The 10,000-nt window shown below is 35.0% G+C and overlaps 1 long non-coding RNA gene across 1 annotated transcript in view; it reads right to left on the bottom strand.

The window, feature by feature from the left end:
• The window catches only part of LOC149132619 (uncharacterized), a 47,163-nt gene that overhangs the window by 245 nt on the left and 36,918 nt on the right, over positions 1 to 10,000 (bottom strand). Inside the window, exons 2-3 of the long non-coding RNA XR_016244208.1 lie at positions 677 to 3,728; positions 1 to 190 (exon numbers count right to left, since the gene is read on the bottom strand). The exon at positions 1 to 190 is cut by the window's left edge and continues 245 nt beyond it. This is a non-coding gene — a long non-coding RNA (uncharacterized LOC149132619). The remainder of the gene's footprint in view (positions 191 to 676; positions 3,729 to 10,000) is intronic.

The following is a 10,000-nucleotide window of genomic DNA, read 5'->3' as shown; positions in this document are numbered from 1 at the left end:
AACGAGAGTTGCCGCTGCTGCGATTGTTGTTGTTGTTGTTGTCATTGCTGTTGCTGTAGCTGCCGTCTTGTCGTTGTTGTTGTTTGTTGTTCATGGAGAGAAATTTCTTCATTGACGTGCAGTTTGAGTGACAGGAAATGACGTCTGCAGCAAAATTCTTATTTGAGATTTATAGTGAGAGACAGCGAAACTGAGAAAGAATGAGATGCAGGGAAACAAATTAATATGACAAAAAATCTATTAGCAATGTAGCTCAGTCGGTCAATCAGCTTATTATTATTATTGAAATTATTTATTCTATTTGTTACGTGTGAAGAACTGATGTTCCCTCTCACAACTAAGACGTCCCCATCAAAACATAATGTATTTGATTAAGCCGCTATTGTGTTTAGGTTAAAGGTAGCAACTCAAGAAAACTAGCAAAGAAGATGGGAAAAAATAGAGGTAGACAACGAGGATGGGTATAAGGCAATGATATCGAATAACGTTTTAAATGTCTTTCGCAAAGGTGTGTAAAGAGTGGGGGGATGGATGTAGTTATCGATTTGTGCGAAGAGAAATACCCAAAGTTTGTCTAGGGCAGGATAGTATGAGCGTCAGCCATAGCTACAGCGGAGCAGTAAAGGGCGGTAGAAATATATCATAAAATATGTTATGAAAAATTTCATAAACTTACGAAATATTTAAAATGAAAAACTGGATCACGAAATTCAATTCACTAGGAGCTAACAGCATACACTTTGTGATGGTGCTCACTGAGATGATAGAAATGAGCAAAAGCTGAAAAATGTAAGAAAAAAAAAAACACTCGAAAAATAAAAATGGCGAAAATATTTGTAGGGTAAATAAAATAAAGTAAAAAATAAATAAAATAACAATGGATAAAGAAAAAAGAAGTTAAAGGAAAATAGACAGAGTGTTTTTGTTATCTTTCAGTAATAATAAAGTTTTCTGTCAGTCACCGAGTGATTTTGAGCCAATTTCTTTTCATAGATAGTCAATCACTTGGGTTTATTATATCTGTCTATTTACAGTTTTGTTTGGTTATTGTCCAGATCTTATTGATTTGAAGATATGACACCCTTCACTTTGACTTATAATAGTTTATCTTTCTTTTCTTTTCTTCATTTTTTTCTACTGGAAAGAGGAAAATAAATCAGGCTTCTTTTGTTTTTTACATCGCTATATCACACTGTCATCTATTATCAATTTTTTTCTCTCTATTTTCTTAATATTACGTTTTGGTTTAAATAGAAAAAAATAGGCCACTGAAAAAAAAAAAGTAAATACGAAAAGGGAATTAACACGTCATTGCTATAAACGTGGCTCAAATGGATCCAAAAAGCAATGCAGAAATGCCAATAATAATAATAATAATAATAATAATAATAATAATAATAATAATAATAATAATAAAAACTGTAGCTATTACAAATTTAACAGAATCCTAGTTTTCAAATTCCGGTTTCCTTCCCCTACAATATATCATTGCTAATCATAAATGACGCTCATAATAAAACGTTCAACTTGCAGTTACTTGAGGTCTCTGTAAGAAACTTGGAACGTCTAGAAAACAAAGTAACAACAATGTAAATATCAATAACAATGATTATAACTGAAATAAGAATTCTGACTACATTAGTACTGATCAAGCTGAACTTCCATCCAATGTTTGCTCAATTTCATCACAAGTTTACGTCTAGCATCAGCTCAATCTCAATTTGACTTTGAGTCCAAATTCGGCTCAATTTCTGTCAAATATCTGTCTAGTTTCAATACATCCTTTCTGTCTCAATTTCAAATGCAATTTTAGCTCAATTTTAATCCAGTATTTGTAGTTTCAGCTTCATTTCAGTTCAGTTCTCATTGTTAAATTTTCTTGGTGTTGAAGACGGAGGAGCGATTTACTTGAAGCGTTTCCAAATAGTACAAAAGTAATTCATTTTGAATGTAGGTATATATTTTTCTTTTACGTATGTTGATATGTGTTACGTATATATATATATTTATAATACATTGAAGGAATTATAATCCAAGCCGCCTCTTCATGAAGCACATCTGCATATTCTTTTAAATCTATGTCTGAAGGTTTACAGATAGGATGTGTTCTGCATGTTTCAACATGTATGTATATACTTATTATGAATTTATTATATTTACATTATCATTAACATTAATATTTATATTCATAAAATGTATTTCCCATATTGTAATGGAACACGTGTAACACAGTATTAAAATATTACCACATATTCCAGTCTTTGTTTTAGTATACAAATGCTTTGTGAGTATGTATGAGAGTTGGTTCTTTGCTTAAATGTTTCGTCCTGTATATCTACAAATAGTTAAGCATGTATACATGAATTAGTATATATATATATATATATATATATATATATATATATATATATATATATATATATATATATATATATATATATATATATATATATACGTGTGTAAAATAGTTCCGTTGTATTTGTTCACGGGTATTTAATGATAGTCTGATTTAGACAAAATCACATGACTTCACTGAATATGTACGTTCTTAGTGTATTTTTTTTTTTTTTTTGGTGAGAGGCGTAAGTTTGTAGTTTAAACTTGTTTCTACACTTTCTTTTTCCCTGAATTTTTATATCCTCTTATTTCTCATATCTTCCATACAATATACACATGCTATCTTCAAAATGCATTTGTATATTAAATAAATATTTATGTGTCAACATATATATATAATACACATATATGTATGTATGTATGTATGTATGTATGTGTAAACAGTTTAAATTATGTGACTATAGGCTGAAACTGCTGCCGATATTTAAAGAGTTTTCCATCGAAGATGGCATGAAAGTATTATAAATAGTAACCACAACCATCATCATCATCATCATCATCGTCGTCATACTCAGCCTGCTCTTCAACATCGTCGTCATCACCGGCATCATAATGGTCGTTATGTAGTAGTCGTCATCGTCGTCATCGTCGTCGCCGACGTTGTCGCTGTCGTCATCTTCATCCTCATCCGCCTCCTCCATCTCATTATCAGCACCAACTTCAACATCGTCAGAGTTATTAATTATATCACCTCTTTCTTAAATTTGCCCTCAAAGTCATTCCTTATTTGGATAAAAGGAATTATATTCGGAATGGCTGTACGGTAGCGTGTGTGTGTGTGTGGGGGGGGGGGGTGCGCGCGGTGGCGGAGAGCATTAACTTTTTCCCGTCTGCAATTTTTTTTTTTTAAAGATTCTTTTTAAATGCGTGGCTCCAAGTCCTCCTTGCTGTGCTTTTGTAATTTATCTTCTCCTCATCATTTTCTGTTAATTTTCTTTCTAGAACATGTGTGAAAAGTGAGTTATAGTTTCATGAGAATAGATTCATTAACAAAATCTAATTAAAATATGAGAAAGCAACTAATCGTTACTGACATAATTAATGATGATGCCGATAGTGATGATAATGATGACGATATTGTTCTTATTATTGTTATGGTTCTTGATTTTGTTAATGAGTCTTAACCCTGATCGAGCAGATCTATTGTAACCAGTATGTAATTCGAGGGTAACATTTGGCTGATGTTTCTAGCAGGTTGTTGCAGTAGCAGTTGCAGTTGTTCTTGATATTATTGTTGTTGTCAATGAAAGTCTTTTATTGATTTTGTTTTGTAGATTAAAAAAATATCATTTCTGGTTTTCTTCTTTTTCATTTTTAATAATCCCGATCATCTGTAATTAAAAAGAAAGAAAAAAAAAAAAGGAGAATTACATTAAGGAAAAAAATATTTGTAAGAAAGATAGCGTATGAGCATGAAACAGAGGAAATTAATGGAAATAAATTACAATATGAAATAAAATAAAACAAATAAGATTATTATTATTATCATTTTTTTAAATCGCAGGCTCTATTGGAACTCCTGGAGTCTTGCATACGTAACGGGCTTGCTGCTGCGGCCTACAGTACCATGCTATCCATTCTTTTCAGCTATCTAATACTGTCCTGTTTATTCTGGCCGTGCCAAGGAGGCAAACCTTTCGTAACATTTCTACTGAGCACCATTTTCCGATTTCCTTTATATTCCTCTTGATGCCTTCTGATGCTGTACTCAAGGAACCAACAATAATTGGCAATATCTTCTTCATTTTCCATAGCCGGGCTGTTCCTTCTTGACCATTTATGGGTCAAAGGGGAGGGAACACAACATCAACTATATAGCAAATGCGGTGCATCTTATCGATCACCACTAGGTCCGGTCTGTTATGTTCTAACATCCGATGTGTTTGGAAAACGTAAACAAACAGAACGACTAGAAATAGTCCCTAAGCGAAAGAAGTATTAAACTTTCTGAGGAAATAAAGGTCTCAAAAAAAGGGAGAGGTGATGAGGAAAAAGCAAAAAGAATAGAATTAAATAAACAAAATGCATTTCCTACCGAAGTCAAATCTGAAAAGGGGAGATGTTATGGCGAAAATCACGACACCCCATGTGAGAATGGACTAGCCGAACTCGAATAAGTAGTAGCGTGTTTGACTGATAGCGGAGAGATGAGAAATTGCAGGAAGTCAAAAGGTGTCATTCGTGAGTTTGTGGAATCGCAGGAAATTGTTGAGAAGTTGTTATAGTTCGCTGAGAGTTGTTTTGGATTGGTTACATTTGTTGGGAATACATCACGTATAGGTGCAGGAGTGTCACCTTGGGCAAGTGTCTTCTACTATAGCCTCGGGCCGACCAAAGCCTTGTGAGTGAATTTAGTAGACGGAAACTGAAAGAAGCCCATCGTATATATGTATATGTATGTGTGTGTATATGTTTGTGTGTCTGTGTTTGTCCCCCAACATCGCTTGACAACCGATGCTGGCGTGTTTACGTCCCCGTAACCTAGCGGTTCGGCAAAAGACACCGATACAATTACAATAAGTACTAGGCTTAAAAAGATTAAGTCCTAGGGTCGATTTGCTCGACTAAAGGCGGTGCTCCAGCATGGCCGCAGTCAAATGACTGAAACAAGTAAAAGAGTAAGTGGAGACAGTTGGTATCTACTCCGCTCTGTGGTACTTTATATCACACTGTATTATTGCACGACGTATACAGAAATCACGTTATAAAACACCCACACATATATACACGCGACGAGGGTTCTTTCAGTGTTCGTCTAGCAAATCCACTCACAAAACTTTGGATGACCGACGCTATAGTAGAAGACATTTGGCAAAAATTCCACGCAGTGGGACTGAACCTGGAGCCACATGGCTGGAAAGCAAACTTCTGACCACGTAACCACGCCTAAGCGTATAAATACACTATACATTTAAAAGTGTATTGTCGACTACTACATTGAAAGTGTGTAATTGATTTTACTGTATCCTTGGAAGGCTTATAATCAATCACCTTTAGTCAAAAGCATTAAAGAGAGAACTTTCTTTTCATTTCTATTTGAAGTCCATATTGAATTAAGTGCAACCAAATAAAGTTACAACAAAGAGAAACACAGGGAAACGTAATCATATTCATTGTGAAGATTTAATTGGGAATATTAAAGAAATAAAATCTAAAATCGTCTCATGTCCTTTAAATAACTTTATTGATATATGTGTGGGTGCGTGCGTGCGTGCGTATGTGTGTGTGTGTGTATCTATGTATATATGCCCTAACTCTTCGAAACGCCAGTGTTATAATGGTGGCAGCTGATGAAGGATATGTTCTCTATGGGGCCTGTGTGCTTTTTGTACTTTGTTTATCATTTTGTCCATGTTTTTTTTTGCAACGTCATGTACCCAAATATGCATCTATATGTACATGTAGATGAAGGTATGTACATACATGTACATATATATGCATATACTCATATATATATAAAGAATATATATATATATATATATATATTCTTTTATTCTTTTATTCTTTTACTTGTTTCAGTCATTTGACTGCGGCCATGCTGGAGCACCGCCTTTATATATATATATATATATATATATATATATATATATATATATATATATATATATATATATATATATATGCGTATATATATATATATATATATATATTAATGAATAACAAAAGAACAGGAATAACGTGATCCCTGTTATTCATTTACAATTGTTTCTGCTATCAGCTGGAGTACACTTATAGCCGAGAATGTATGCAACAGTGCAACATCCTCTAGCTTCCTCAGAGCCAATAACAGCTGTAAGCTACTGGAGGTGATTACGTAACTCCTGTTGATTCATCATTCATTAATTGACATTACGCTCTGTACAGAGTGGACTGGAGCAACGTGAAATAAAGTGTCTTGCTCAAGGACACAACGAGTCACCGGGAATCGAACTCATGATCTTACAATCGTGAGCCGAATGCCCTAACCACTAAGTCACGCGCCTACACCACTCCACTGTCTCTCTTTTTCTATTCCTCGGTCTCACTCCCTTTCTTTCTTGTGTTCTCCCTCCCTCTCTCCCTCTCTCTCTCTCTTTCTCTCTCTATTTCTTTCTCTCTCTATTTCTTTCTCTCTCTCTCTTTCTCTCTCTCTCACTCCCTCTCTCTTTCTCTCTTCCCCACGGGCCGTCTGTTTCTCTCTCTTCTTCTTCTCTCTCTTCTACGGTCTGTCTGTCTGTCTGTCTGTCTGTCTGTCTGTCTGTCTCCCTCTCTCTTTATATCTCTCTCTGTGTCTCTTTATCTCTTTCTCTCTTTACTCCCTCTTTCTCTCTTTACTCTCTCTCTCTCTGCTCTCTCTCTCTCTCTCACTCTCTTTCTCTCTCTGCTCTCTCCCTCTCTCTCACTCTCTTTCTGAACAGGTTTACAGCTAACAAGACGACGCCTTGTTAAAACGCACAAAACAAGGCAACAGGAAACCACTTCCGTATCCTCTCGCGGAATATTCCTTGCCAAACACATGACGCGTGTGTCAAAGAAGTCATCAAGTGCGTAAGTATGCATGCGTGGGGTACGAGGAGCGGGGGAAGGAAAAGGGGGAGGGCGCGGTGGTCTTTCGTCTATCCGGTTGCGTAGAACGTGGATGTATAACAGATTTGCACTCTACATTACAATGATTATATTATTGATTGCAAAAACACCATTGAAGCCTGTACCTAACGGTCATGTTGTGTCATGGCCACAGTCCAATGACTACAACCAACGTAACATAAAGAAATGAATAAATAAAAGGATATTAATACTATTTTTTTTAACAAAAGGTTCGAGGAAAGAAAAATAATAGTAAGTAAATAAATATATAAATAAAGAAGAAAGAAAAAGGAAATAATAAAAGAAAACAATAGAAATTGCTACGTTTTGCAGCTTCTCTAGAAATTACAAGATTTCATGGAAGCTGCCAAGGTAATAACAAACCGTATTAGTAAACCTGTCAGTGCCATGTTTGTGTGTGTGTATATGTGTGTGTATTTGCGTGCATGTGGGTGTGGGTGTGTGTGTGTGGGGGGGGGGGGGGTGAGGGGGAGGGTGTATGCGTGTTTATATAGAAATACATAACTGTGTACATGCATTTATACGCATATTTGTGTATATTATGTGTACATGTTTATGTGTGTGGGTATATATATATATATATATATATATATATATATATATATATATATATATATATATATATATATATTTTTTTTTAATGTATGTATGTAAGCATACATGTTTATATATGTGTGTGCGTGTATACATATATACGCATATATTTATGTGTATATACATATATATATACACCCATATGCATATTAATGTGTATGTATGTATATATGTATGTATGTATGTATGTATGTATGTATGTGGAAGTGACTAACAGTGCACCATTCTGGTTGATGTTCAGTCCAAACTATTAAATGCCTGGCACTCGATTCACATATCGTCATCATAGTCATCATCATCATCATCATCTTCATCATCATCATCGTCATCACCACCACCACCACCACCACCACCACGTACATATATATATATATATATATATATATGGGCGTACATATATATATATATATATATATACATACATACATACATATATATATATATACATATATATATATTTATATATATACACACACACATACAAATACATGTATACGTGTGTGTGTGTGTGTGTGTGTGTGTGTGTGTGTGCATGCATGTATGTAAGCATGTGTGTATGTTAGTGTGTGTGTGGATGGTACGATGGAGGAATCGATGTAATGTATGAATGTGTATTCATAAACACACACACACTCACACACACGCACGCACGCGCACACATATATATGCATGTATATACATATAGATACAATTATACACAGGCGCGTACATATATACACGCATGCATACATACATACATACATACATACATACACATATACATACATATACAAATACACACACACACACACACACACACACACATATATATATATATACACACACATACACATACAGGAACATAATTACAGATATACACTTACATACACACACACACGCCCCCCCCCCACACAGAGTTATCATTGTAGCAGAGCTATTAGCTGCCGATTGATTTTGAAAAGGTTAACATATTGACAAGAACGACATAGGATTTCTTTTAAGGTATCGCTTGTATACCATAACTTTTAATAATGGTGCTGCCAGTTTGATAACCAAAGTAACATTCAACATGCTGTCTACTTAGTCTGCCATTCTCAAACTAATATAAATGTTGAAGATATTCTCTCGTTCTTACCGTCTTCCAGGTCGCTCGAGCTGCTGAAAATATCAACGAAATCTTCATTCTATGATCTATCATCGTGTTAGTGGGGTGATATTTTAGGAAATACTGTCTAGAATAGCTTTACGTGCTGTGTGGTAAGAAGATTGCTTTTCAGCCGTGTGGTTCCGAGTTCTATCCCACGGCATGGTACCTTTGGCAAGTGTCTAAGTGTCATTTGCAATAGCGTCGGATCAGCTAAAATCTTGAGAGTGAATTCGGTTGAAATTAAAAGAAGCTTGTATATATATATATATATATATATATATATATATATAATATACGTCGTATATATGCATATGTATATATGTGTGTGTGTTTGTGTTTGTCCCCCCAACATCGCTTGACAACCGATGCTGGTGTGTTTACATCCCCGTAATGTAGCGGTTCGGAAAAAGAGGACCGAGAGAATAAGTAGTAGGCTTACAAACAATAAGTCCTGGGGTCGATTTGCTCGACTAAAGGCGGTGCTCCAGCATGGCCGCAGTCAAATGACTGAAACAAGTAAAAGAGTAAAAGAGTAAAAGAGTATATATAAACCCACTCCACTGTATTTTTATTATTAAATATTATTAGGAATTTACTCTTTTACTTGTTTCACCGCCCTTAGTCGAGCAAATCGACCCCAGGACTTATTCTTTGTAAGCCTAATACTTATTCTCTCGGTCTCCCTTGCCGAACCGCTAGTTACGGAGACGTTAACACACCAACATCGGTTGTCAAGCGATGTTGGGGTGAGAAACACAGACACACAAACACATACACACACATACATACATACATATATATATATATATATATATATATATATATATATATATATATATATATATATATATATATATATATATATATATATATATATATGTAAAATCTGGTAATTAGTCATATATTAATTAATATCGATTAATTATCAGTAGGCCAGCACATCTAAAGAATCAAAGAGATTCAGAAATATTATCTGCAATCTCAGGGGATTAAGGTACATTTTAAAAAATAACGTCGACCACTAACGTGGACAATTGATGCGCTAGAAATAGATCACAAGATGTGATCTATTTCTAGCGCATCAATTGTCCACGTTAGTGGTCGACGTTATTTTTTAAAATATACATATATACATATATACGACGGGCTTCTTTCAGTTTCCGTCTACCAAATCCACTCACAAGGCTTTGGTCGACCCGATGCTATAGTAGAAGACACTTGCCCAAGGTGCCACGCAGTGGGACTGAACCCAGAGCCATGTGGTTGGTAAGCAAGCTACTTACCACACAGCCACTC

This window comes from Octopus bimaculoides, chromosome 14 (genome assembly GCF_046866305.1).
Source record: "Octopus bimaculoides isolate indiv1 chromosome 14, ASM4686630v1, whole genome shotgun sequence".
In the NCBI taxonomy this organism is placed as follows: Eukaryota; Metazoa; Mollusca; class Cephalopoda; order Octopoda; family Octopodidae; genus Octopus; species Octopus bimaculoides.
The sequence above is the reverse complement of the archived record's forward strand: the minus strand, read 5'-3'. Positions and strand labels throughout refer to the sequence as shown.